Raw genomic sequence first — 27,205 nt, forward strand, 5'->3', positions numbered from 1 at the left:
ATTAAAAATACAAAAATTGGGCTGGGTGCAGTGGCTCACACCTGTAATCCTGGCATTTTGGGAGGCTGAGGCGGGTGGATCACGAGGTCAAGAGATAGAGATCATCCTGGCCAACATGGTGAAACTCCATCTCTATAAAAATACAAAAATTAGCCAGGCATGGTGGCGGGCGCCTGTAGTCCTGGCTACTTGGGAGGCTGAGGCAGGAGAATCACTTGAACTGAGGAGGTGGAGGTTGCAGTGAGCCAAGATTGCGCCACTGCACTCCAACCTGGTGACACAGCTAGACTCCGTCTCAAAAAAAAAATAAAAAAAAAAATTAGCCAGCCATAGTGGTGGGCACCTGTTATCCCAACTACTCAGGAGGCTGAGGCAGGAGAATCACTTGAACCTGGGAGGCAGAGGTTGCAGTGAGCTGAGATCGTGCCATTGCACTCCAGCCTGGGCGACAAGAGCAAAACTGTCTCAAAAGAAAAAAAAAAAAAAGAGAGAGAGAGAGAGAGACAGATATACAGAGATACTTCCCCTTTACAGTTACTTTTCAAAATGTCCCAGTTTTGGCCAGGAGTTTGAGACAAGCTTGACCAACATGGCAAAATCCTGTCTCTACTAAAAATACAAAAGTTAGCCAGGTGTGATTTCAGATGCCTGTAAACCCAGCTACTCTGGAGGCCAAGGCAGGAGAATCACTGAAACCCGGGAGGCAGAGATTGCAGTGAGCCGAGATTGCACACTGCACTCCAGCCTGGGGGATAGAGCAAGACTATGTCTCGAAAACAAAAAACAAAAAACAAAACACAAAACAAAACAAAACAAAAAAACACAAAATGTCCCAGTTTTACCACGTAATTTTGGCATAATTAAACTTGACCAGCTAAAAATTATATGTATAATTATATTAAGTGTTCATTACACTTGCTAATTTAAGATGGTGACAACGATCCTTGTTACATACTGCAGGGAAATGGTGATGATGAGAGCTTGGCAGTCTTCCTACAGGAGCTTCCTTCTGTCATTCTTCCGATAATAAAGTCTCAGGTAATTCACATCCCACTGTCCTGGCTGCTCTCTGCTTGCTGCCCCCATGTCCTCATTTCCATCTTCCACCTTTCCCTGCCCTCCTCTGGGCCTGGGAGGTTAAGCCTGTGGACTGAATCACCTGGATCTCTTCCTGCCTGTCTTCCACTTGAGTTCAACCAGTAGGACACTCTGGCAGGAAATCAGAGGGTAGGAGGGGAGAACAGCTGGGTGTTTTATCCCTATACATTTCCGGCTTTGGCGCTACTTATTTGGCAACAGTCATGAGTCCCTCCGTGGCTCCAGCTTCTACTGGGAAGCTTCTCTTCCATGATTCCAGCTTCCACTGGGCCCTAGGGTGGTGCTTCCTCTCCTCGCCTTCAGCCCTATGCGGGGTAATGGCTTCCTGCTGGTCCTCATCTTTGGATGCAGCAGCATCCTTGATGTGGTCCCTTGACCCTGACCTAAGTAGTGATTTCATTCAAGTCTCTTCATTCGAACTACCTGGAATAAATTTCATTTCCTGTAGAACTCTGAGTGATGCACTCATTAGTTATCTACATAGTCTGTCATTAAATGATTACTCAAATCCCTACTGAAAGATATGAGTTGGAGGTCTGGGCAATTGGGTTTTCCTGAGCCTCAAAACCTAGGAAATACCACTCAATATCTATTTGCTTGGAAGAAAAAGGAGGAGGTTGGTTAATTCTAATCTGAATGAACAAAAGAATAGTTCTGGAATAGCAGCATTCAAATATTGTGGATCTTCTAACAATATATTTATATTCAAGAAGCTCTGCTATTATCCATAATATATAAAGAATAACCATAAATCAATAAGAAAAACAGCCCAGTTTTAAACCAGATACTTCCCAGAAGAAAAAATATACATGACCAATAAACACTAGAAAAGGTGCTTCATTTCATATGTACTCAGGGGAATGAAAACAAAACCCACCCATAAAATATCATTTTCAAACCACCATATTGGAAAGAGAATTAAAAAATATGACATTGGCTGGGCATGGTGGCTCATGCCTATAATCCCAGCACTTTGGGAGGCTGAGACTGCCCAACACGGTGAAACCCCATCTCTACTAAAAATACAAAATTAGCCTGGCATGGTGGCACATGAATGCCTATAATCCCAGCTACTCGAGAGGCTGAGGCAGGAGAATTGCTTGAACCTGGGAGGTAGAGCTGAGACTGCACCACTACACTCCAGCCTGGGTTACAGAGCAAGACTCTGTCTCCAAAAAAAAAAAAAAAAAAAATAGCCAGTGTGGTGGCATGTGCCTGTAGCCCTAGCTACTGCAGAGGCTGAGGCAGAAGAATCACTTGAACCTGGGAGGAAGAGATTGCAGTGAGCTAAGACCACATCATTGCACTCCATCCTGGGCAACAGAGCAAGACTGTCTCAAAAAAAAAAAAAAAAAAGGAGGAAGGCATGACACTATTGAGCATTAATAAGGAAATGAAACAACAAGAACTCAGATGCTGCTTGCGGGAGTGTAAACTGGTATAAAATTTTGGCATTACTCAGTAGTGTTGAATATCCTATACTCTTAACCCAGAAATGTCATGCTCTAGGGATATGTTGGCATAGATTTTCTGGGAGACATATATGAAAATGTTATTAGTAGCATTGTAGGTAATAGCAAAAACTAGAAATGACTCAATGGCATCAATAGAGAATGGCTAAAAGATGGTGTATTCACACATGGAATATTATGCAGCAATAAAAAAAGAATAAATTTTAGCTATACATATCAATATGAATGAACATAGACAATGCTGAAGGAAAAAAGCAAGTACTAAAATAATATATGGAGCATGATTATCAAATGCAAGCAAAACATAATAGTATTAGGGTTAAAACTTGTTTTCTGCTGAGTGTGGTGGCTCACGCCTGTAAACCCAGCACTTTGGGAGGCTGAGGGGGGTGGATCACTAGGTCAAGAGATCGAGACTATCCTGGCCAACATGGTAAAACCCCGTCTCTACTAAAAATACAAAAATTTGCTGGGCGTGGTGGCACGCACCTGTAGTCCCAGCTACTCAGGAGGCTGAGGCAGAGGAATTGCTTGAACTGGGGAGGGGGAGGTTGCAGTGAGCTGAGATGGTGCCACTGCACTCCAGCCTGGTGACAGAGCAAGACTTCATCTCAAAAAAAAAAAAAAAAAAAAAGTACGGAAATCATTAACACATCATTCAAGTAAGTGATTACTTCTTCTGGGGAGAAAGGTGATCAGGGTCCCACAGGTGTGTCACAGGTATCGGTAATGTTCTATTTTTAAGTTTGGGACATGGATACTTGAGTATTCATTATTTTTTTTCTATTATTTATTCTTCAAAATATCCAGATATATTTTATGTATTCTTTTGTGTGCATGATATAATTAATTTTAAAAAATTTAAAGTTCAGGTTCTAAAGCAAAATTGTCTGAACTTGAATCTCAGCTCTGCCACCTTGCATAAGTTAACTAACCTCTTACACAAGTTCTGCAGCCTTGTGTGAGTTAACTAGCCTCTCTGTGTGTCAGTTTCCTCATCTGTAAAATGGAGAAAATGATATAGTGAGCATTAAAGGAGCTAATGTGGGTAAAGGCTTCACCATGTCTAGTACAATAAATGGCAGCTATGCCATTCCGTTGTTTTACACCTCAGAGCTGGCAGGATTCTGCTGTTTATGGATGAAGACACAGGTATTGAGACCATTGCCTGACCTGCCTAAGCTCACAAATTTGTGGCAGACCCAGACCGCCTCACTCTTCCTACTCTTTGCTTCTCTTTTCTGTAAACTTCCTAAGAAGAGAGGAACCTGGGGTTTTTACTTGTTCACTTTTCATATATTTGCCTTTCAATCCATGTTTGCTGTACTTGAATTATTTCTAGTATTGTTTAGCACAAATAGGTACCTTTCAGTATCTCACAAAAGGGATCAACAGAGGCTCAATCTCTTACTGTATGTGAAGACATCTCCATTCACCTGTTTATTCATTCAGAATGTACTGAGTTCTTTAGGTTCTTTACAGGGTTGATTCGGAGAAAGTGGAGGACTCAGTGACTAACAGAGCATCTCTCCATAGCTGGACTTGCCACGTTGTTTCCTATTTACTTGTATTTCTATCATTGCACCTTGGCCTTAGTGTCAAGCTGTGCAATAGCCAAAGTTCCCGCTTTCATGGAGTTTAAGGCTTTAATTAGGGATAGGGGTGCAAACAGTAGTTATAAAATAAATAGATAAGATCAATGTAGCTGGGTGCAGTGGCTTACGCCTGTAATCCCAGCACTCTGGTAGGCCGAGGTGGGCAGATCATGAGGTCAGGAGATCGAGATCATCCTGGCTAACACGGTGAAAACCCGTCTCTACTAAAATACAAAAAATTAGCTGGGCGTGGTGGCGGGTGCCTGTAGTCCCAGCCACTCAGGAGGCTGAGGCAGGAGAATTGCTTGAACCCGGGAAGTGGAGGTTGCAGTGAGCTGAGATCATGCCACTGCACTCCAGCCTGGGCCACAGAGCAAGACTCTGTCTCAAAAAAAAAAAGAGCAATGAACAATGTAGATGGATGATGGGTGCTGTGAAGAAAATATATTAGGAAAAGAGAGAGAGGATATTTAGTATCTTGGTAGGAGAGCGAGGACTGATTGAGGAGAGGTCTGAACGATGTTGACAGACCACATCAGTGATCTGGTTTTAACACAAACAACTCCTTTGAAAAAGAAAGCAGGCTTCGGTTTTTCCCTGTTGCCCTGAGAGGGACACACGTGCTTTTTGCTGTGATGAGTGTTGGATGTTGCACAGCGCCCTCCAGCAGCGACTGCCTTCACTGGGTGGGGATTCTAAGCCATCTGTCTGCCTGCTGGGAATGACTGAACTGGGGGGGTTTCAGGGGATGGATTAACAAATAGACCAGAACAGAAAATTGGCATGATTCATAGAAGCAGGATCGTGCTGGGGGTTACACAGGCAAGCGGTTTCTAATGGATTCTGGACAAAAGGAAGGAAATGATTAGAACTCGGGGCCTACATAGGACTCGAAGTAGAGTGAAGAGCTCGCCTGCAGGGCCCTGAGGAGCGATTCCAAGAATCTGCAGGATGAGCATGTATGTTTGTGGCAGCACAGGCTTGAGAAGCAGCAAGGTTGCAGCTTGCTGGAGCCCAGCTGCTGATGCAGTGGAACGTCCTTCATAGCCGTGTTTAAATAGAACATAGTAAGGCGGCCCAATCTATCTGTAGAACATTTACACTAATTGAAACAGATAGGGGTGCAATTTACGAGTGAGTCACCAGAGCTAACCCAAGGGCAGTCGTTGCATCGTTGCATCGTAGATCTGTTGTCTTGGGGAATTGACTTACTGGGGTGTTGGACTGAAGATATTTTTTTTTAAAAGTTTTCAGACAGCCCTAGATAAATCACTGCACATGTGTACTTCTCAAATACATCTCCTCCCTCTCCGCTTTCTCTTCCTCCTCTTCATGGCTTCTCTCTGCAGCCTGGGGTAACTCTCTCACCCAACTTTGATTGCTCTAGCATCAAACGGTGCTGTGCCCACAGTAATGCTGAACCACATTTCTTAAGCGAATCAGTCCTCACAGTCATCATCTCCGCACATTAATTCATTTAGTACTTTAAAATTTTCCAAAGTGCTTTTCCTTGTCTTATTATAATGATTGCCAGTATTTGCTCAGCACTCTAGAGGTTATAAAGTACTTTGTGTACGCCGTCTCCTATGACATCACAGCAATGCTGTGGTTTATTATTACTTGACTCATTTTGCAGGCAAGGAAGCTAAGGTTCAGGAGTGCTAAATGACTCATCTGTGCCCACGTAACTAATGCTTGGCAGAATCAGGATTTGTACTTAGATCTCTCGCTTCAAACTTCCTTTTTTCCATTTGATGATGCTTTCATCTGAGGCTCAGGATGACCCTGTGAGGTGTTAGTGTAAGAGATGAGGTCCAGGAGGGTGACATGGCTCATCCAGGCCACACACATGCCGTCACTGACCAGAAGTGAGATCTTTCATCCAAGCCTTGCCTGTCACTATTTTCACCCTTACCGTCAGAGCATATTTTTTTAACTGAACCCACTTACTGTGTGGTTGTCTGCTAGGCATTCATTGAGTAAACAGATATTGATGCTATCTCTGTTTAACAAATGGAATAGTCAGAAAGAAGGAAATAATCCATAAATCCAGGCCTCAAACTGTATTTGCCTTACTTCTCTGGATACTGCATGCAAACCCATACAATTTTTTTTCTCTCTTGTTAGTGTAGATCCTTTCATTGAGCCCAAACCTAAATCAACATGGCAGAACATTTTCCCCTGCTTCTCTGTTATTTACTGGACTCCCATTTTTTGGAGTTGAAAAGGACCTCAGGGCCGGGCGCGGTGGCTCAAGCCTGTAATCCCAGCACTTTGGGAGGCCGAGACGGGCGGATCACGAGGTCAGGAGATCGAGACCATCCTGGCTAACACGGTGAAACCCCGTCTCTACTAAAAAAAATACAAAAAACTAGCCAGGCGAGGTGGCGGGCACCTGTAGTCCCAGCTACTCGGGAGGCTGAGGCAGGAGAATGGCGTAAACCCAGGAGGCGGAGCTTGCAGTGAGCTGAGATCCGGCCACTGCACTCCAGCCTGGGCAACAGAGCGAGACTCCATCTCAAAAAAAAAAAAAAAAAAAAAAAAAAAAAAAAAAAAAAGGACCTCAGGGAGGATTTAACCCAATCCTATCATCCTACAGATGAAGAAACTGACTGTCCTCATTGCCCAAGATACACAAATGGCTTCGGGCAAGTCGGGACTTGAGGGCCAGGTTTCAGCTCCCAAGGGCTCTCACTTCTTCCTGCAGGCCTCGGAACTTCCAGCCTCTGACCTGGAGCTTTAGATTCTGCCTATTCATTTCAGGTTTCTGTGATGGAAGTTTAAAGGCTTCTGGGCGTGGTGGCTCACGCCTGTAATCCCAGCATTTTGGGAGGCCGAGATGATCAGATCACCTGAGGTCAGGAGTTTGAGACCAGCCTGGCCAACATTGTGAAACCCCGTCTCTACTAAAAACACAAAAGTTAGCCAGTCGTGGTGGCAGGTGCCTGTAGTCCCAGCTACCTGGGAGGCTGAGGCAGGAGAATCACTTGAACCTGGGAGGGAGAGGTTGCAGTGAGCCAATCTAGCCTGGTTGGCACAAGTGAAAGAAATCATAACGGAAAGAGATTCTTTATATTGATGTTTTTGTAGGTCTATCCTAAGAAAACTCACAAATATTGCACATTCATTGGTGAAAAGATTAGAAGCAATGAAACAAAAAGATGATAATAAAAATCACTTCAATAACCACTGTTACATCTTTTTTTTGTCTCTACCCTTCCAGACTTTTTCTTATCCACATATGTGTGTAGTTTTACAAAAATAGGCTCGTATGTTGCAATCTGATTTGCAATCTGCTTTTTTCATTTATTATATTGTGAACAGCTTTCAGTATCAGTATGTTAACGAATATACATACTCCTACACTGTGTAATGGCAGTGTGTTAGTTAGCCTAGATTTTTTCAAGGAACCTGTAACTATGTTTGTTTACTGTATCCATGGGCTTCTAAGGTGGGTGTGTGTGTGTGTGTGTATGTGCATGCACACATGTGTATATATATACACACACACATATATATGGATACATGCATATATATAAATAGCCTTGCTTAGGCTCATAGTAATAACCTCAGATATATCCAGCACTATGTATTTTACATATATTAATTTATTTACTTCTCGTAAGCACCCAAGATAAAAGTACAATTTTCATCCCCACTTCGCAGATGAGAAAAGTTACTCACGGTTAGACACTGCATGTGGTAGAGTCAGGATTCAGTCCAGGCAACCTGGCCCCCAGCCTGGCCTCCTGACTACCACCCTTCCAATAATGGGCCCACCTATTTGGTTACACACTCTAACTCCTTGGTTACATAAACTGGGAGGGCCTATAGGGAACATCCAGTCCCAGAAAGAAAAATTTTAGTATGACAGATGTCCGTATGAAAATGTCATAAAAGTATGACAGATGTCCATACTAAAAGAAATCCAGAGAGTTCTTTTCTTTTTTTTTTCCTCTGAGACGGAGTCTTGCTCTGTTGCCCAGGCTGGAGTGCAGTGGTGTGATCTTGGCTCACTGCAACCTCTGCCTCCCAGGTTCAAGCAATCCTCCTACCTCAGCCTCCTGAGTAGCTGGGATTACAGGTTTGCACCACCATGCCTGGCTAAATTTTGTATTTTTGGTAGAGACAGGGTTTTACCATGTTGGCCAGGCTGGTCTCCAACTCCTGACCTCAGGTGTTCCTCCTGCCTCGGCCTCCCAAAGTGCTGGGATTACAGGCGTTAGCCACTGTGCCTGGCCTTATCTCTGTTTTTCAAAAGCTCCATAGTGATTTAAAAGCACAATGAATCCTAAGCAGGGGGGGGGGGGGGAAGGACAAAGAGTTAGCAGGAAAAAAAATGAAAAAACAAACAAACAAACAAAAACAAAAACCAAAACCAAGAGCATATTAAAATGTAAACCTATTTTTAAAATTATTATTATGAAGCAGCATCACCTGGGGTAAATACCCAGGGTTCATCATCTTGCGCCAAGAAGATTTAGGATATGCACACACACAAGGAATTTAGGAGTGGAGGTTTAACAGGCAAAATAAAGAGAAAGGAGAATAGCTCTTCCCCTAGTGAAAGAGAGTGCCTTCCATAAGGAAAGACAAGCCAGTGGCGGAGTGCATCGGATTTTATAGGCAGGCTTGAGGAGGCGGTGTCTGATTTACGTAGGACCCACAGATTGGTTTGATCAGGTGTGACGTTTACACAGTGCTCAGTGAAGGCTGGCCACCCCACCCTAATCTTACCATGCCATTAAATGAGCTTTCCACTTGACTGGCCCCATATTGTCTGCTTCTTACTATACACGCAGCTGGCAAAGAGAAGGGAAGATGGAGCTGTCATTTTGGACATGCCTGGTCCCAGATAGCTTTTTTCCTGCTGGCATTCACTCGTGCAAGCTTTCCACTTGCTTGTCTATGTCTGCAGCTCGATTTTACAGGCTGTTCTTTGTTAGAAAATGATTTTGGGGCTACTTTTCATTAAAAAGGAAAACCTTACCGAGGATTCCCATACCCTCATTATCTGCTTAAGCAGTTTCTTCTTAACTCCTTTATTATTATTATTACTGTTTGAGAAGGAGCTTCGCTCTTGTCACCCAGGCTGGAGTGCAATGGTGCAACCTCGGCTAGCTGCAACCTCCACCTCCTGGGTTCAAGCGATTCTCCTGCCTCAGCCTCCCAAGTAGCTGGGACTACAGGCACCTGCCACCATGCCCGGCTAATTTTTGTATTTTTAGTAGAGACGGGGTTTCACAGTGTTAGCCAGACTGGTCTGGAACTCCTGACCTCAGGTGATCCGCCTGCCTGGGCCTCTCAAAGTGCTGGGATTACAGTCGTGAGCCACCATGCCCGGCTGAACTCTTGTATTATTTAGACTCAACAGACATTATCCAATTGCTATAAAACTTTTTCCATATGTCATTCTCTGAATTTCTGTGCTTACTTTTGTTGACCTGAAGGAGGAAATCGAGGCAAAATTAATATATAGTCCATTTGGGCCAAGGCTAAGGACTGCAGCCCAGGAAACACTGAGAAGTTCTCCTGAGAATAAAGGAGAGTTTTTAAGGAAAAAAAGCTTTTTTTTTTTTTTTTTTTTTTTAATGAAATGGAGTCTCAGTCACCCAGGTTGGAGTGCAGTGGCACGATCTCGGCTCACTGCAAGCTCCGCCTCCCAGGCTCATGCCATTCTCCTGCCCCAGCCTCCCAAGCAGCTGGGACTACAGGTGCCTGCCACTATACCTCTATTTTTAGTAGAGACGGGGTTTCACCATGTTAGCTAGGATGGTCTCGATCTCCTGACCTAGTGATCCACCCATCTCGGCCTCCCAAAATGCTGGGATCACAGGCATGAGCCACAGTGCCCAGCCCAAGGAAAAAAGCTTTTAAGGAAAATAGGATGAATCAGGAAAAGGGGCAATTGCAAAAGTTGTTTTTCAGGAAATCTTGCAGGGTTACAGAAATAACGTTGATTAGTAATTGGCTATATATTGTTGAACTATAGTGTATTAATAATGTTGTCTAGCACATGGCATTGTTAGGTTAACTTGTGGATACTTGGTGATGACATTCAGTCTAGAGTCCATATAGCAGGAGGCTTCAAAATAAATACTTAGCTCAAGGTGGTAGGTGCCACTGAGGGTGTCCTGCAGACTCTGGCCAAGCAACAGATGAAGAAGGAAGTATGCTGGCACAGGTATATTACCTGACAGTGCAGCTAGGGAACTGCCGCTTAGCACCACCAATGAGAGTGCAGCAGCTGCCCCCATAAACCGGAGACACTCGCATTTATTTAGCACAGATTTAATGACAAAGGCTTAGAGCAAACACAGTTTGGGGTAATTAACATTGTTGACCCCCGAGTAGAAAGCAGTCCTGCATAGGAATGATCAAGGGTTGGTTTCTGGAGACATAAGTAAACAGATTTATCTAGATAAGTTCCTTTATATTCCTCTGTTATCTGCCCTTTGTTCTCAGCCCCCAGATAAGAGAATTTGGCTGCCTTCGCCATAATCCTCTCCCGAAGCTTTTGCAAAACCTCCCGGCCTTCCAAGAAGGTTTGTCTTTCCCTATAATTTTTCCTACCACCCTGACTGATCTCCTACACATAGGGGGTGGAGTGAGCCATGACTGCTGTCTCATTTTAATGCCTCTCTGGACCTGATCACTTAAAAGAGGTCATATTCCTCAGATAAAAAGTTTATTTTCTTTCTCACCTTGCCGTGGTCCAGTAACAGTTTACAGACCTGCCCTGGATGGCAAGTTGCACTTTGAGCAGTGTTGATCTAATTCACTCGTTCCTTATCCATTTAGGAAAGTTCACTCATTCACAGAATATGTAACATTCATTACATATCTGTTATAAGCCAGACATATAGGTGATTTGAACTTGTTCTGTCCTCAAGTGTTTGCTGTGACACCATGACCATGTGTTATGATAATATAACTGAATTGGAATAGTCTAGTCATCAGTAGAATGTCATGTTTCACCATGATAGCACTGAAAAGAAAAATTGCCCCAGGCCTGGTCTGGGACAGACCCTTTTTTGTATGTGATGTAATTCACAACTTCCTTCTGGGGAGAAACTCAGTGCTCCTGATAAAATGCCTAAGATGTTTCCTGATAGACTTTAATGGCATTAAGACTTGTTCTGGGAAATAAGTCACACCCCTACCCCTCCTCCCTGACCCCTTGCAGACTTTCAGACAATAGCCCAGTTGACCTTTAACCAGATATATATATTTTAGATGGAGTCTTGCTCTGTCACCTAGGCTGGAGTGCAGTGGTGCAATCTTGGATCACTGCAACCTCCACCTCCTGGGTTCAAGTGATTCTTCTGCCTCTGCCTCCCAAGTAGCTGGGACTACAGGTGTGCACCACCACGCCTGGCTAACTTTTGTATTTTTAGTAGAAACAGGGGTTTCACCATGTTGGCCAGGCTGGGTTCAAACTCCTGACCTCAGGCAGTTGGCCCCCCTGGGCCTCCCAAAGTGCTGGGATTACAGGCGTGAGCCACCACACCCGGCCTAACCAGACATTCTTTTATTCTGTGCCTAGTCTAGCAATGACTATCTGGCCATTCTCTTTTCCTATAAAATACCCTATCAAGTGTGAATCTTGGAAATAGACTCCTGGAGTCCATTTCTCTTGAAGAAAGATTGTAATACAGTTACAACACGTGGTCCTAACTAAAGAGAGGGAAGGACAGAATTCTGATGGGTTGGTGGAGTTGGTGGGACTCAGTGACCCTGAGAAAGCTTTACAGTATTTCTGAGTCTCAGTTTTCTCACCTGTGAAATGGAGGCAATAATATCCCAGGAGGTGGCTATGAGAATGAATGTGGAATGGAAAGGGCTTGGTATCTGCCCAGCATGTATTAGTGCACCCTACATGCACAAGATGATGATGGTGATGACTATGGACCCCTGCTCTCTGAAAGAATTAAGAATATGCCACCCCAAACATGCCATTCTGGCATATTGACTTTTAAGTTAAAGGCACATGGAAAACAGTGGGTGCAAGATCACTCTGACCTCTGTGCTGTTTCTTAAAAGCAGAAGATGGGCTGGGCATGGTGGCTCACACCTGTAATCTCAGCACTTTGGGAGGCCAAGGCGGGTGGATCATCTGATGTCAGGAGTTCGAGACCAGCCTGACCAACATGGTGAAACCCCACCTCTAATAAAAATACAAAATTAGCCGGGCGTGGTGGTGCATGCCTGTAACCTCAGCTATTCGGGAGGTTGAGGCAGAAGAATCGCTTGAACCCAGGAAGCGGAGGTTGCGGTGAGCCGAGATTGTGCCATTGCACTCCAGCCTAGGCAGTAACAGTGAAACTCCATCTCAAAAAAAAAAAAAAAAAAGCAGGAGATGAAATTCCAGTGTGAAAGACACAACATCCTTATCTTCGAGGTTGAGAAGTAGAGACAAGGAGTGTTTGGCACAGACCTTGTTCAAATAACTCTTATCTTTTAGGCCTCTCCACATAATTTAGTTGCTTCTTCACAACTTACTACTCTTCGTCCAATCCGGTATATATTAATAAGTAACTGACTCTAGCTGCTTCTTTGGGGGTCTTCATTTCCTTAGCAGGGCTCCTGTGCCATGTAAAACTTATATGAAATAAAGTTGTATGCTTTTCTCCTGTTAATCGATCTTACGTCAATTTAGCCTTTGGGCCCAGCTGAGACCCTAAGATCATGGAGGTGGATGGAGTTTTGCTGTCCCTACATCTCCTCAAGTAGAGTCCTGGAGTTCCAGGGTATTACCGTAACCACCCGATGGGTTCACCTTGCTGGGTGCCTAGACAGAGCTGGTTTCTCAAGACAGGGGAATTGCAATAGAGAAAGAGTAACTCAGGCCGGGCACGGTGGCTCATGCCTATAATCCCAGCATTTTGGGAGGCCGAGGTGGGTGGATCACGAGGTCAGGAATTCAAGACCAGCCTGGCCAAGATGGTGAAACCTCGTCTCTACTAAAAATACAAAAAAAGTAGCCGGGCGTGGTGGTGGGAACCTGTAATCCCAGCTACTCGGGAGGCTGAGGCAGATAATTGCTTGAACCCAAGAGGCAGAGGTTGCAGTAATCCAAGACTGCACCACTGCACTCCAGCCTGGGTGACAGAGTGAGACTCGGTCTCAAAAAAAAAAAAAGAGAGAGAGAGAGTAATTCATGCAGAGCCGGCTGTGCAGGAGACTGGAGTTTTATTGTTACTCAAATCAATCTCCCTGAGCATTCAGGGATCAGAGCGCTTAAGGATAATTTGGTAGTATGGGCTGGGAGAGTGGAGAGTGCTCATTCGTTGGGTTGAAGATGAAATCAGAGGGGGTCAAAGTGAATTGCTCTTGCTGACTTCTGCTCCCGGGTGGGATCGCAGAACTGGTTGAGCCAGATTATCAGTCTGGGTGGTGTCATCTGCTGCACTGGAATGCAGGGTCTGCAAAATATCTCAAGCACTGATGTTAGGTTTTGCAACAGTGATGTCATTCCCAGGAGCAATTTGGAGAGGTTCAGATTCTTGCGGCCAAAGGCTGCAACCTTTCTAATCTTGTAGATAATTTGTTAATGCTACAAAGGCAGGCTGGTCCGCAGGCAAGAAGGGGTTTTTCGGGAAAGGGCTATTATCAATTTTGTTTCAGAGTTTAAACTATAAGCTAAATTCCTTCCCAAAACTAGTTCAGCCTATACCCACGAATGAAGAAAGACAGTTTAGAGGTTTGAAGGAAGATGCGGTCAGTTAGGTCTGATCTCTTTCATGTCATAATTCCCTCAGTTATGATTTTTGCAAAGCTGGTTTCATTATCTGCTCCTCGTCAAGCTCTGGGCTGTTGCTTCTCCCTCAGGCCTGAGATGGGAGGAGCAGATGCCCCATGGGCCTAGGAAAGCGGCCAAGCAGGTGCCTGGTGCCTGAGGGTGAGCAGGGGCTGCCTGAAGCGAGAAAGTCAGTGGGCTTGCCTTTGAGGCAACACTCCCAGTTCCCACAGGGTCCTAGCTCCTCCCGAGTAGTGGGCAGGGAAGAAACCAGCCTGGGCCTGGGCTTCTTGGGGAGGTAGGACTGACGCCGGGTCCCAGGCCACTGCAGGCCTGTGATCTGGAACCCAGCCAAACCTCATCGTCCTGCAGCTGTGGGAGCAGCCAGAGCCCTCCTGTGGTTTTAACTCTGTGGCTGTCACTCAGGGACCATTTATGGGCTGTTCTTTTTCACAACATTTCTCTTAGCTTGAGGCTTGGGCTGAGAGACGAGAGGCTTCTGAGAACTGTCTGCGTCTGTTTTCTTCATGCTATTGGTAGGAGAAACACACTTGTCACATACTGAGTCATTCTTCTCCTTCAACCTCGATCTACTTTAACCTCCAGCTGCTTTCTCTGAAAAAGTGAATCCATGTGGAAGAGGCTCTGGGAGAGGGATGAGGGAGAGAGGGAGGAGCAGAGGGGAGGGAGAGGGAGGAGGAAGATGGTAGCCTGGCCAGTGTTTCTAGCCAGCATCATATTGTGGAAACTTGACAAGTGTAATTCTCTGCCATGGCCTCCTGTGGTGAAGGGAAGAGGCAGAGGCAGAAGAGAAAGAGCAGAGCCTCAGGCAGGTGGTAGGAACAGTGCTGCCAGCCTGCAGGACTCCTTTGTGAGAGTCAGAAAACGGTGCCTGCTCTGCCTGCACACGGCCCTGTGCCAGCCCACAGAGTTTTGGCAAGCCCAGCACAGCTAGATTTCAGTCTCCACTGTCCCCTTTGCCTTGTTCAGTGAACAGCCTGCACAACTGTGACCAGCAGCCCTGACTGGAGGAAGATTCATCCCAAATGCTGTGGCAGATGAAAGTTCACAAGGAACTGAAATAAGAAGTGGTAAAACCGCCCTCGGTTATGGCTACAGTATTTGATGAGTGTAAAGATACAGTCCATTTCCAGAAAGCCTGACTATGAGGCAATCACTCTTACCCATAGAGTACAGCTCTTTACTTTCTCCATCGAGGCATCCACCAAACTACAAAATCTAGTTAATTGCTCCCTTCCTTCTTCCACCAAACTTGGACTCTCTCCTTGTTTCTGTAAACCAAAAGGTATCTGAGACAGGTCTCAATCAATTTAGAACATTTATTTTTTCAAAGTTAAGAACCTGTTTGTGACACAGCCTTGGAAGGTCCTAACAACGTGTGCCCAAGGTGGTCAGGACGCATCTTGCTTTTATGCATTTTAGGGAGACATGAGACATCATGGATACGTGTAAGATGTATATTGGTTTAGTCTGGGAAGACAAGGCAATTTGAGGTGCAGGCTTCCAGGTCATAAGCAGTCAAAAGACAAAAGGCTGCAGTGGACTCTTTGGAGTCCTTGATCAACCTTCCACTGAATACAAAATTTAGTCTGGCTCAGTGAGTCTGCAATTTTACATAAACAATAGGGCAGAGGAAGTAATCGGATAGGCATTTGTCCCATGTGAGCCTCTGAGGGATGACTTTGAGTTCTGTTCTGTCTGTCCTTTGTCCACAAGGAGTTTCCTTGTGGATAAATTGTGAGGGAGGTATGGAGCTTTCTATCTTTGTAGCTATCTTATTTAGGAATAAAATGGGAGGCAGGATTGCCTGACATAATTCCCACTTGTCTTTTCTCTTGGCTTTGTGATTTTGGGGTCTTGAGATTTATTTTCCTTTTACATTTCCATCCCTGTATTGCTTTTTTTTTACTTCTGAGTGTTACAGGAAAGAGGTACTGATCCAGACCCCAAGAGAGGGTTTTTGGATCTCGCACAAGAAAGAATTTAGGGTGAGCCCGTAAAGTGAAAGCAAGTTTATTAGGAAAGTAAAGGAATAAAAAATGGCTACTCCATAGAAGAGCACCCCCAAGGGTTGCTTGTTGTCCATTTTTATGGTTGTTTCTTGATGATATGCTAAACAAAGGGTGAATTAATTATGTCTCCCCTTTTTAGACCATATAGAGTAACTTCCTGACGTTGCCACGGCATTTGTAAACTGTCATGGCGCTGGTGGGAGTGTAGCAGTGACAATGATCAGAGGTCACTCTTGTGGCCATCTTGGTTTTGGTGGGTTTTGGCAGGTTTCTTTACTGCAACCTGTTTTATCATTAAGGTCTTTATGACTTGTATCTTGTGCTGACCTCCTCTCTCATCCTGTGACTTAGAACGCCTTAACTACCTGGGAATGCAGCCCAGTAGGTCTCAGCCTCATTTTGCCCAGCTCCTATTCAGGATGACGTTGCTCTGGTTCAAATGCCTCTGACACCAGGAAGAGGCTTCCTACGTTTCAGAATAAAATTTCTACCCCCAAACTTTCTGCTGCGAATATTCACTACCTCTTCTAGGAAAGCTCTGGGGCCTGATTCTGCTGAAAGCATCTGTTTTTCTCCCCACCCCCCGCCCAGCCCTTACCAAATGACCTCTCTTTCAGAAAGAAGAAAAGAAGATATAAAGGTAAGGGAACATGAGAGTAGAGAAATGCTGCCTAGCCACATACAATTTTTTGCTTTAATTCATTGCGTTCTTGGAAAGACTATCAAAAGCTTTCATCAGAGTCTAAAGAGTCCATGACCCCAGAATTTTAAGAGCTGCTGCTACAAAAGGATTCATGAAATCCTCTAAGAAAAGGGCATAGAAAGTTCAGGGAGGGTTTATTAAATTAATTTTTTTTTTTTTTTTTTTTTGAGACGGAGTCTCGCTCTGTCGCCCAGGCTGGAGTGCAGTGGCCAGATCTCAGCTCACTGCAAGCTCCGCCTCCCGGGTTCCCGCCATTCTCCTGCCTCAGCCTCCCGAGTAGCTGGGACCACAGGCGCCGCCACCTCGCCCGGCTAATTTTTTGTGTTTTTAGTAGAGACGGGGTTTCGCCGTGTTAGCCAGGATGGTCTCGATCTCCTGACCTTGTGATCCGCCCGTCTCGGCCTCCCAAAGTTCTGGGATTACAGGCTTGAGCCACCGCGCCCGGCCTATTAAATTAATTTTATCCCACTGTCTGATTTTTGGCAGGTTATATACTTTTTTCTTCTTCTTCTTCTTTTTTTTTTTTTTTTTTTTAACATGAGCATGAACAGTATTGCTTATTTTCCTGACAGCCTTGGATGGCCCCCAGAATCATATTATTCTAATTGCCAACTAGAGGCCATCCCATTCTTTAGCTCACCACCCTCCAAGCTACCCTCCACTGTGTACTCAGAGCTGTAATCCAAGCTTTTCTCTCTTTGGGGTTAAAGGCCTCCAGTCCCACCAATATGCCCTTCTCTTGCTGTGTTCCCCAGCCAGACCTGCACCCCTGCCAGGCTGGCTAATGTACTGCCCATGTAAACCAAAAATAAAATTTTAAGTCACTCAGCGGACTGAATTGACCCCCCTTCTTGGCCAAGGGAATTCCAAAGTAAACCTGAAAAATTAGTTCAGGCCATGGTGGGAAAGGGGTTGGACATGCCAAATTATACACTCCTTTCTTTGGAGTTCACTATAGCCTCCTTTATAACATTATACCCTCCTTTCTTTGGAATTCATTATACCCTCCTTTCTTTGGAATTCATTATACCCTCCTTTCTTTGGAATTCAGGCACAACTGACCAGCATTAACATTAAAATAGCAACCTGGGCAACAGAAAGATACCTTTTCTCTAAAATAATCAAAACAACGGCCAGGCCCAGTGGCTCACGCCTGTAATCCCAGCACTTTGGGAGGCCGAGGCAGGTGGATCAACCAAGGTCAGGAGTTTGAGATCAGCCTGGCCAACATGGTGAAATCCTGTCTTTACTAAAAATACAAAAAATTAGCCAGGCATGGTGATGTGCATCTGTATTCCCAGCTACTTGAGAGGCTGAGGCAGGAGAATCACTTGAACCTAGGAGTTGGAGGTTGCAGTTAGCTAAGATTACATCACTGCACTCCAGCCTGGGCAACTGAGTGAAACTCAGGAAAAAAACAAAAACAAAAAAAGAAACAAAAGCCAAATAACCAAACAAACTAAAACCGTATAATAACAACAAAAAAATTAAAACAGAGATCTTAAGACTGACAAAACAGGCTTTTGTAGCAATAAGATATCAAATTCCAACCTAACTCTAGTATAGCACCACGTGTCAGATAGCAGGCCCTGAAGGAAATTAAAGTATTTTATCTTAAATATATTTATTTGACGTATTTAGATATGGCCCCACAAAGCTGTCTCTTGTGGGAGAAATGTATGTCTGGTGTCCAACTCGTGGGCTCAAGTGATCCTTCCATCTTGGCCTCCCAAAGTGCTGGGATTACAGGCGTGAGCCACTGTGCCTGGCTGAAATTTACATTCTGTAGAGAATCCTCTTCCCTTTCCAGGTTTTTTTTTTTTTTTTTTTTTTTTTTGGATTCTGAAGAGATTAGCTGAGAGTATTGCACCTTTTAAAGGTCTGAGTAGGAAACATTTGCCATCTGTTGCCTCTAAGGGTGTCCACCTATGAGACTTCATCTACATAATAAGAACCTTAATCTCCACAACCCTTTATCTTAGCCCAGACACTCCCTTGTATTGATTCCGGGTCTTCAGATAATAACTTAACTCTCAACCCATTGCCAAACACAAAAAATCTCTGAATCCACTTATGACCTAGAAATCCTCCAAAGACATCCACTTCAAGTAGTCTGGCCTTTCTGGACTGAACCAATGTATACCTCACATGTATTGATTGATGTCTGCCTGTAACTCCCCTGAAATGTACAAAATCAAGCTGTAACCCAACCACAGAGGCACATGTTCTTAGGACCTACTAGGGCTGTGTCATGGGTCATGGTCCTCACATTTGGTTCAGAATAAATCTCTTAAAATATTTTAGAGTTTGGCTTTTAAATCAATATCCACAACAGGAGCATCACAGCCTTTTGGCTCTAGGCCATCACTCATGATGTCCTTGTCATCCATTCCTCTTGGTTCTCTAGATTATCTGTGTCATTTGAGATCAGCTCTTCTGAGGTGAGGAACCCTGTCTCTGTGTTCCAATAGCACTCCTTTTTCCCTATCAGATACAACACTGTGCTTCAACTCTCTACCTCCATCTCGCTCACTCCTCTGTGAGTTTCCTTAGAAGAGGGCCTGAGTCTTGTTCACTGGTGTCTGCCCAATGTTCCCAATGGTCCCTGGAACATAGTCTGTACATGAGAAATGTTTTTTGAATAACTGAAGCCTTCTCTGACAATTGTAGTGCAGTTTGATCCTGTATTTCTCCAAATTTTTAATATATTTATTGTTTCTACCAGTGACTGATGATCAGAATTACTGGGAGAGTTCTTACGAAATACAAATTTTCAGAGCTCTATCCCAGCTCTACCAAATTACAATGTAGAAGGAAGGAGCCTAGAATCTGTATTTCCACAAAGTTCTCCAGATGGTTCTGATAATCTAGTTTGCTTTATATTAGTGATATAGGTGAAGAAATCAGTTAGGCAGATTGCAAGGGCTTGGTAATCCTCAGTGAGGCTTTTCTTTTTAATGAAAAGCAGCCCCAAATCATTTTCTAACAAAGAGCAGCCTACAGGCTGGGAGCTTACTCCGATGACTGCCAGCAGGAACTAAGGACTACAATTTTCAAGATGGCGGCTCCATCTTCCCTTCTCTGCCAGCCACGTGTGCTGCAAAGAGCAGACAAGATGGGCTGGGCGAGGTGGCTCACGCCTGCAATCCTAGCACTTTGGGAGGCCAAGGCGGCGAACTGCCTGAGCTCAGGAGTTCGAGGCCAGCCTGGGCAATATGGTGAAACCCCATCTCCACTAAAATACAAAAAATTAGCTGGGCATGGTGGCATGCGCCTGTAGTCCCAGCTACTTGGGAGGCTGAGGCAGGAGAATTGCTTGAACCCGAGGTTGCTGTGAGCCGAGACAGTGCCACTGCTCTCCAGCCTCCGCACCAGAGCGAGATTTCGTCTTGAAAAAGAAAAAAAGCAGACAAGATGGCGAAGATCAACTGGAAAGCCTATTCGCATAAGAAGATCAGGGTGGGGCAACCCGCTTACCCCACGGACTGTGTAAACGTCATACCTGATCAAACCGATCTATGAACCCTATGTATCAGACACCGCCTCCTCAAACCGGGCTATCAAATTCTGCGCATTCACTGCCAGCCAGTCCTTTCTGCTTGGAAACTTCTTCCTCTATGGAGGAAGCTGTTTCTCTTTTTTTTTTTTTCCTTTTTTGAGGCAGAGTTTTGCTCTTGTCTTCCAGGCTGGAGTGCAATGGCGCGATCTGGGCTCACTGCCACATCTGCCTCCTGAGTTCAAACGATTCTCCTGCCTCAGCCTCCCGAGTAGCTGGAATTACTGGCGCCCACCACCACGCCCTACTAATTTTTTTTTGTAATTTTAGTAGAAATGGGGTTTCACCATGTTAGCCAGGCTGGTCTCTAACTCCTGACCTTAGGTGATCCACCCTCCTCAGCTTCCCAAAGTGCTGGGATTACAGACGGGAGCCACCAGGCCCAACAGTTAAAAAATATTTATATATTAATTCAAGGTAACAATAATAAACCCAGAAGATGTTAGCATAAATAATATATTCTTAAAAATAACTATATTTTACTTAAACAAAAAATTTTGATGAGAAGATAGCCATTGTCTTATGGTTTTGCAAATTGTTTTAGTGTTTAACTTAGCAGATGACAGCTGGATCTCAGATCTGCTCCTGCCTTCAATTTGGTGCACTTTGCAATTTGTTGTCTTGGATTCAATACATGAAGAAAATTCAGCTTCACACATGTAGTTAGAACAAAGAGAAGTATTTTGATAGCCTTTTCAGATCATTGTGGATATTTTTCGTTGATACTACCCCAAAAATTAAGTTATAGTTTCTGAAAGGTTAGTTGCGATGTGGAATCTGAAACCAAATCAATGAGCTTTTCGAACTTTGTGTATTTGTAGAAAACGAGAGTGTAATAGACAAGTAAGGCTTTAGTATTGAGGACTAAACTCTGAATTTTTTTTTTTTTTTTTTTTTATCTTGCCCAAATTCCTACCTAAGGGGTCTGGGAAGTCATACCCTACAAATCATACATTCTTATCAGATGGGTTTGATTTAACCCTATATATCGGGACTTACTTTCCAACCTGACTCTGGCATAACGTTACCAGACAAGAAAATAAAAATATTTTTACCCAAAACATGTTTCTTTGACATCTTTGAAGTAGCCCTGCAAAGCTGTTCTTTGTGGGGAAAAATTAGTAAATAATCTGTATTAACATAGTTAGATTTTTTCTTCCAGACCCTCCCAGTGCTAGAGAAATTAATTAAGATCCGAATAGGAATTATTTGTCATCTATTATCTCTCTCTCTTTTTTTTTTTTTTTTTGAGACTGAGTGTTGTTCTGTCGCCCTGGCTGGAGTGCGGTGGCGGGATCTCGGCTCACTGCAAATTCTGCCTTCCGGGTTCACGCCATTCTCCTGCCTCAGCCTCCCCAGAGCTGGGACTACAGGCGCCCGCCACCACGCCCGGCTAATTTTTTTGTATTTTTAGTAGAGACGGGGTTTCACTGTGGTCTCGATCTCCTGACCTCGTGATCCACCGGCCTCGGCCTCCCAAAGTGCTGGGACTACAGGGGTGAGCCACCGCTCCCCGCCTGTCATCTATTATCTCTAAGGGCAGCCACTATAAGACTTCAAAAGAACTTTGGCCTCCATGATCTTTATCTTAACCTGAACATTTCCTTTCTATCTATCCCAGGTCTTTAGACAAACTCAACCAATTGTCAACCAGAAAATGTTTAAATTCACATATAGGCTGGAAGCCCTTCTGCTTTGAGTTGTCCTGCCTTTCTGGACCAAACCAATGTATTTCTTAAATGTATTTGATTGATGTCTCATGCCTCCCTAAAATGTATAAAACCAAGCCGTGCCCCAACCACCCTGGGCACATGTTCTCAGGACCTCCTGAGGGCTGTGTTGTGGGCCATGGTCACTCACATTTGGCTAAGAATGTCTCTTCAAATATTTTACAGAGTTCGACTCTGTTTGTCAACAGTCTCATTATGAAAATAGTTTTGACTTCATGGTTCTCTGAAGTCTTAGGGAACCCCAGGGGTTCCTGGACCACACTTTGAGAAATGCAGCTATATTCCTCAACACTCAGCACTTCTATCTTGCTCTTGGACTTTTTTTCTTTTTTTTTTTGAGAAAGGGTCTTACTTTGTCACCCAGGCTGGTGTGCAGTGGCGTGATCTCGGCTCACTGCAACCTCTGTGCCTCCCATGTTCAAGGAATTCTTCCACCTCAGCTTCTCTAGTAGCTGGGACTACAGGCCTGTGCCATCACGCCTGGCTAATTTTTGTATTTCTTGGTAGAGACAGAGTTTTGCCACATTGGCCAGGCTGGTCTCAAACCCCTGACCTCAAGTGATCCGCCTGCCTTGGCCTCCCAAAGTGCTGGGATTATAGGCATGAGCCACTGGCCTCGGATGGTTTTATATTCATTTATCCAACAAATATTTGTTGAGTGCTGCTATGTGCCAGGCAGTGTGCTGGGCTTTGGGGTTCTAAATATGATTGATCCATGACCAAACTACATTGACGATAAAAGCTCCAATTTCTGCCTCATGAGAACTCAGTTTAAGGGCTGCTGCTTGGTCATTTGGCATCTTTGTATAAATTAGGAAAAGTCAGCCTGGGCACAGTGGCTCATGCCTGTAATCCCAGCACTTTGGGAGGCCGAGGAGGGTGGATCACCTGAGTCCAGGAGTTCAAGACCAGACTGACCAACATGGAGAAACCCCTTCTCTACTAAAAATACAAAATTAGCTGGGCATGGTGGCACATGCTTGTCTTCTCAGCTACTCAGGAGGCTGAGGCAGGAGACTCGCTTGAACCCGGGAGGTGGAGGTTCGGTGAGCCAAGATGTGCACCATTGCATTCCAGACTGGGCATCAAGAGTGAAACTCCATCTCAAAAAAAAAAAGATTAAATTAAATTTTAAAAAAGAAAAAAAAATGTCGTGTCCTCTGAACAGACGCACCTCTGTAAGCAGAGAACTTCTCCTGTGGTTGGACATTACCTTGCACTGGATACATTGCAAGACTGGCTTGGTGAGAGGAGCATGGGCTGAATTATAGCCGCCACTCACTCCTTGACTGGGTGTCTTTATGCAGTGAACAACTTATGCAACTGTTCACGCCCTACATGTTTTATATCTTTCTTGTTCTCTACGTTGATAAGCCTCAGAGCCAGAATTCAAATCCAGAGAGTGAGGTTACAGAAAGTCTGTGAGCTTTGCTACAGACTATGCAGTGTCTGATGCGTAGTGAAGACACGCCAAGTGGCAAGGGTGTGGGTAGCAGTTGATAATACTATATCTTCTTAGCTTAATCTGCCTCTGAAGCAATTCTCTACACAAACTTGATAACTTGGCTCTTCCTAAAGACAAAAAGCGTAGTTAAGAACGGAATCTAGGCCGAACACAGTGGTTCACACAGGTAATCCCAGCACTTGAGGTCTAGGCGGTCAAATTTCTTGAGCTCAGGAGTTCAAGATGAGTCTGGGCAACATGACGAAACCTGTCTGTATAAAATATACAAAAATTAGCCAGATGTGGTGACATGTGCCTGTAATCCCAGCTACTCAGGAAGCTGAAGTGAGAGAATCACTTGACCCTGGGAGGCGGAGGTTGCTATGAGCCGAGATCGCGTCACTGCACTCCAGCTTAGAAAACAGAGTGAGACTCTGTCTCAAAAAAAAAAAAAAAAAAAAAAAGAGAGAGAACTGAATCTATTTCACAGATGGACCTGTACTCAGTTAACTTAAGCCCAAATATATATTCAACAACTACAAAGAATACTGCTCCATTTTGGTGTTAATTACCAAACCTTTGTCACCAGAGCATTAATGAACCTTCACGATGTAACATTTTTTAGGAATTGACCCTGTCTTTACCTGCGTCCAGTACTACTGATGATTCAAGTAGAAGAGAACTGAGAATCGTCCATTGCATTTATCAATGTAGTAGTGACCTTACTGAGAGCAGTTATAGCAGAAAGATGCTGGTAAAAGTTTGATTGGAGTGTGTCTCATAGAGAATTTTTAGTTTTGTCTAACTCAAAACTTAAAGAATGGAGCCTTCTTTAGCTGTATTTCTATAGATCTCTGTATTTGGTTTAGTTATTGTCAGTCCATTTTGCATTGCCATAACAAAATATCACATACTGGGTAAGTTATTAAGAATAGGGATTTATTTCTTACAGTTCTGGAGGCTGGGAAGTCCAAGGTCAAGAGGCCCACATCTGGTGAGGGGTCTCTTACTGCATCGTGCCATGACAGAGGGTGGAAGAGCAAGAGAGGACAAGTGCAGGAGAGAGAGATGGTGGGGAAGAGGGCTGATCATGTCCTTTCATCAGGAACCCACTCCCATGATAATTAACCCACTCTTCGAGAACAGCATTAATCCATTCATGAGGGCAGAGCCTCTTAACACTGTCCCACCTCTTAACACTGTTGCATTGGAGATTAAGTTTCCAACACATGAGCTTTGGGGGAAACATTCAAACTATAGCAACTATATATCGTATCTTTGCTACTGCATGAATCTGTGCAAAGATCGTAGATGCAATTTTCAGCCAGTTCTGCTGACATCTCTGTGGCAGTTGCCTTCAAATGTGAGTGCATGTGGGATGCCCCTCTTTGCTGCAGAGTAATAAGACTTGACTGTGGTTGGCTGATGACAGTTTGAGTCTAAGGGGAGTCTCTCAGCTTAATCAAAGCTCATACCTGCAGACCTTCCTGCACTTGCGTGTGGAACTCTGTGAATGCAGGCAGCCCAGCAGGAACAGAGAGCTTGATGATGACCAAGAACCCTAAGATGTAGTTGGGTGAGGGTGGGTGGGGGGGAGTGAAGGAAGAAGAGGGGCAGGTAAAATTTTCAGTGTTTCTAAGAAGCGTCTGGACAGGGATTAAAACTGTGGAAGGGGCCGGCAGAGAACTGAAGGAGGCCTGGTAAATTAGGCTTGGGCTGGAGCTCTGTGTGGCCTTGCTGTGACCTGCTCTTCTGCCAATGTCTGCAATTACAAAAGGAGGCCACTGGCCTCTGTAATAAGGAAGGTCTCTTCTGGTGCTCTGAGCTGGTAGTGCATGACTACAAGTTCCACGGGCTTAGAGCAATTAAAAAAAAATTTTTTTTTTTAGATGCTACAAGTAGGGAATAGTGTTTCAGAATTAAAGTTTGTTTTGGAACCTAATACTGCATACAAAGAATAAGATATAACTGTCTTCTCTTTTCATTACTCTTCTAATATGTGTCTTCCAGCTATTTTTTTTTTTTTGAGATGGCATCTCACTCTGTCACCCAAGCTGGAGTGCAATGGTGTGGTCTCAGCTCACTGCAACTCTCACTCCACCTCTTGGGTTCAAGTGATTCCCTCGCCTTAGCCTCCTGAGTAGCTGGGACTACAGGCATGTGCCATCACACCCAGCTAATTTTTGTATTTTTAGTAGAGATGGGATTTCACTATATTAGCCAGCCACCACACCCGGCTAATTTTTTTTGTATTTTTAGTAAAGATGGGGTTTCACCATGTTGGCCAGGCTGGTCTTGAACTCCTGACCTCAAGTGATCCACCCTCCTCGGCTCCCAAAGTATTGGGATTACAGGCATGAGCCACTGTGCCTAGCCACAAATACCTTTCTTATGGGGTTTCAGTGGGGACTGAGTGAGATAAATGACTATTAAGAGCTTAGCATAGGGCCTGGCACATAATAGGTACTCATTACTCATTAGCTGCCTTCATCGCCACCACCTATGAAGTAGGAAAGGGCAAAAAGAGAATTAATCCATGTTAAAGACAGGAAAACAAGAGTCCATATTCAGCTGGCAAGATATAGAAAGAGAACTGAGAAGCTGGGCTCAGCAGCTCATGCCTGTAATCCTAGCACTTTGGGAGGCCAAGGTGGCCAGATCATGAGGTCAGGAGTTTGAGACCAACCTGACCAACACGGTGAAACCCTGTTTCTACTAAAAATACAAAAAATAGCTGGGCATGCTGGCAGGCACCTGTAATCCCAGCTACTCAGGAGGCTGAGGCAGGAAAATAAATTGAACCCAGGAGGCAGAGGTCGCAGTGAGCCGAAATCATGCCATTGCACTCCAGCCTGGGTAACAAGGTGAGGCTCTGTCTCAAAAAAAAAAGAGAACTGAGCTTCACCAAGCTCATCAATTAAGCTGACTTCATTCAGTAGCCCTCTTCCTCCATTGTTAACCTAAACCACAAAAGTACCCACACCCAAATAAGTTCTTGCTTGTCCTCCTGTGGAAGAATGTCAGAGTGGGTAAAGGAGCTTCTACTCAGTGTTAGCACCCAGGAGGAGGGAGATGGTCCTTTCTTTGTGTAGCTACAGGGCACATGTTGAAAAGCTGAGTGTGACCATAACACACTAGGTGTGATGTTCCATCACACAGCATGGAGCCAGGGCTGTAAATCTGGGGCAGACTGGGATTATGCTGCTCTACCTGGTTGGCTGAGAACAGCATCTTGCCCTCATTTAAGAGCAATTGTCAAGGATGGAACCTTAGTTTATTTCCCTGATATAGTTTGTTTTTGTTTTTGTTTTCTTTTTAGAGACAGAGTCTTGGTCTGTCTCCCAGGCTGGAGTGCAGTGGTACAATCTCAGCTCACTGCAACCTCTGCCTCCCAGGTTCAAGCGATCCTCCTGCCACAGCCTCCCAAGTAGCTGGGACTACAGGCGAGTGCCACCATGCCCAGCTACTCTTTGTATTTTTAGTAGAGACAGGGTTTCACCATGTTGGCCAGGGTGGTCTCGAACTCTTGACCTCAGGTGATCCACCCGCCTCGGCCTCCCACATTTCTGGGATTACAGACATGAGCCACTGTGCCCAGCCAGGCCTGATATAGTTTGATCTGAGCTGGAGGTGTTAGAATTTTGTTCTGTTCTATTTGAGGGATGCATGCAGGTGTGAGAACGGAAGTGAGGAAAAGTCTCTGAGTGTAAGCATTCAAATTGCAGGCCTTCAGGGGGCAAATTTCTTTGCTTCTATAATAGCTTATTCTTATTCACACCAATCCTCAAAATTAAATTTACTCATAAATGCTAATAGAATTATGTATTATGATACA

At 44.4% G+C, this 27,205-nt stretch overlaps 1 protein-coding gene across 4 annotated transcripts in view; it reads left to right on the forward strand.

The window, feature by feature from the left end:
• RHOH (ras homolog family member H) overlaps positions 1-27,205 on the forward strand; it is a 137,814-nt gene that overhangs the window by 57,768 nt on the left and 52,841 nt on the right. For 3 of the 4 annotated variants that reach the window (XM_078001633.1, XM_015138165.3, XM_078001634.1), the window contains exon 4: positions 961-2,002. The gene's annotated coding sequence lies outside the window, so the exon portion shown is untranslated. Of the gene's footprint in view, positions 1-960; positions 2,003-27,205 lie in introns of those variants that run through there. The other variant, XR_013417151.1, reaches the window with a different exon arrangement.

The sequence above is a fragment of the Macaca mulatta genome, chromosome 5 (genome assembly GCF_049350105.2).
Source record: "Macaca mulatta isolate MMU2019108-1 chromosome 5, T2T-MMU8v2.0, whole genome shotgun sequence".
Taxonomy (NCBI): Eukaryota; Metazoa; Chordata; class Mammalia; order Primates; family Cercopithecidae; genus Macaca; species Macaca mulatta.